This window comes from Magnolia sinica, chromosome 13 (genome assembly GCF_029962835.1).
Source record: "Magnolia sinica isolate HGM2019 chromosome 13, MsV1, whole genome shotgun sequence".
NCBI lineage: Eukaryota > Viridiplantae > Streptophyta > Magnoliopsida > Magnoliales > Magnoliaceae > Magnolia > Magnolia sinica.
In genome coordinates, this window is record NC_080585.1 from 12,788,832 (window position 1) to 12,791,473 (window position 2,642).

Here is a 2,642-nt window from a genome sequence, read left to right on the forward strand (position 1 = left end):
ACTGGGTCCATAGATGAACATCGATCAACCATAATATAAAGATCAGCCCTCCCGTGGTTATATCAAATCTGGTAGCATGGAGCCATCCGTCCGTGGTAAATAGGGCCCACTTATTTAGGTTAACCCACGAAGAGAATGATGAGAATGGGCCCGATAAGGCCTAAGGAAGGGTCACAATGTGGACATCTAACCATCACGGCCTCAAGAATGTGGACATTTAACCAACGTTGCTCCCAAGGAGTGGTCCACATAGAGTCAAACATAAGGTGGGCCCAAATATCCAACAAGTGGGCCTCAAACAGTCATCACAGGTGGGCCTTACACATACAGCACGTGGGCCTACACATCACGGTGGGTCGATACATTGGGCCTTACCATTGGGCCTAATATACACATCACGGTGGGTCGCATCATTGGGCCGCACCAATGGGCCTCATACAATTCAAGTCGGGCCTCAATAAATGGGTCAGAAATATATCACAATAGGCTACGACATACAGGCCAGAAATACGTTGCAATGGGCCGCACTAATACATCAAGGTGGGCCTCTTTATATGGGCCGCACCAAAAATCATTTCAATAGTTGTGGGTATAACATGTGTATCACCATACCCATGGCCCACGTATGATGATCAGCACTGGTACAAACAAATCCATGTAAATCGGCGCCAACCAAACATTGTCGAGCACTATCCCAACATTATGGATGAGGTGGATACAAAATACGAACATCTAGGCGGGCCGCACAAGTGGACGGTGTGGGTGAAGTACACACAGCATGGTGGGCCTGTACAGTGTAGGCGGGCCTAGCACATGCAGCAAGCGGGCCCTGCGCCATCAAGACGGGTAGATGGTGCGGATATACAATACATTTATCATGGCAGAATCACACATTGAAAAGGGCCTTATATACATCATATTGGGCCTCGACCCATGGGCCCCAAACACATCTAATGGGCTGCATCACAGGGACCTCATATATAACAAGGTGGGCCTTAACAATGGGCTATAAATATGGTAAGTGGGCCACACCACACGGCCACATGTATATCAAATGAGCCACACTCAAATATAAGTGGTGATAATGATTTCCACTACTAAAATTTTCAAGGCCCGCCATAACATTTATTTCCCATCCAATCTAATCATAAGATCTCAAGGATTTCAAAGATAGCCGTTCAATCCTCATCGTACACTATGGTCCACTTGATAAATAAATCTGTCTTATTTTCGTCCCAAACCTTAAAATCATTTTCCAAAAATGGTTGGACGGTTGGATGAAACACATGTCCCATAGGGATGGAAGGTATAGATAAGTCACATATTCCGTGATGGAGGTCCAAAATTGTGGACACATCACATACATAAATGGGTCTTAAGTAAGACCCACCAAAATATTTACTTTCCACCCAACCTAGGGCCCAACATACCGTCCATCCAAACCGGGGCCAACATGATGTTTATTTTTCCATCCAAACTGGTCATAGGGTCACATGGGCTTAGGGCCCACTGTAATATTTATTTGCATCCAAACTGTTCATAGGGTCACATGGGCCTAGGGCCCACTGTAATATTTATTTGCATCCAACTTGTTGATAAGGTCATACAGACATGGGGCCCACTACAACAGTTATTTTTCTCCCAACTTGATGATAGGGTCACACGATCATGAGACCCACTGGAATGTTTACTTGCATCCAATCTGTTGATAAAGTCGCATGGGCCAGGGGCCCAATGCAATATTTATTTACCATACAACCAGTTTATAAGGTCACGTGGGCCTTTGGCCCTTTGTAATGTTTATTTGCCCACTAAACTTTTGGTACGGTTATGTGGTCTTGGGGTCCACCGTGATGTAGTTCACAAATCCAACCCATTCATTGCGTGTGTCCCACCAATTTAAGGGTCCAAACCGAGTTTCAGGTGGATCCAAGCTGCATGTGGATCCCAGCAGTTGTTTCCATGTGGCTTGGCATACCACCGCATGAAAGGTGATGGTGTGGGCCATCTAAAAACTTTTTATGACTTATTTTTGGAATCAACGCATCATAAAAGGGGACCTATTAAATGAATGGCATGGATGTAGAACATACATCAAAATAGGGTCCACAAAATTGGGCCAAGGGGGCCTCCCTATTTAATGTTGGACGTCCAGGAGTCTGGACGTCAAGGTATATATATATATATATATATATATATATATATATATATTTCTTTTATCCTAGGTGGGACCCACATTAATTAGATCTACTCCGTCCATTATATGTGTCCCATAAACTTAGAGGTCCAAACCAAGTTTCAATCACATCCAAAACTCAGGTAGGCCCCTCCAAATGATTTTATATGTTTATGCATGTTTTCACATGATTTTAGATGGCATGGCCCACCTGAGTCCCGCATAAGGCTGATTTTTGGGATGGACATCTGGATTGTGGGGACCCATCAAATTCATGGTGTTGATGGTCGAAACACATCACGTTGGGGCCCACAAATAGGGCCGTGCGGCCCTGCCAGACCGTCCGCCCGTGGCAGCGCTGCTGCTGCTGTTTGATGTTTTTTTTTTTTTTTTAAATGCCGTTTTCTCAAGGATTTTCACAGGTGGGGCCCTCATCAGAAAAATCCGCTCCACTCATTGGCTTCCA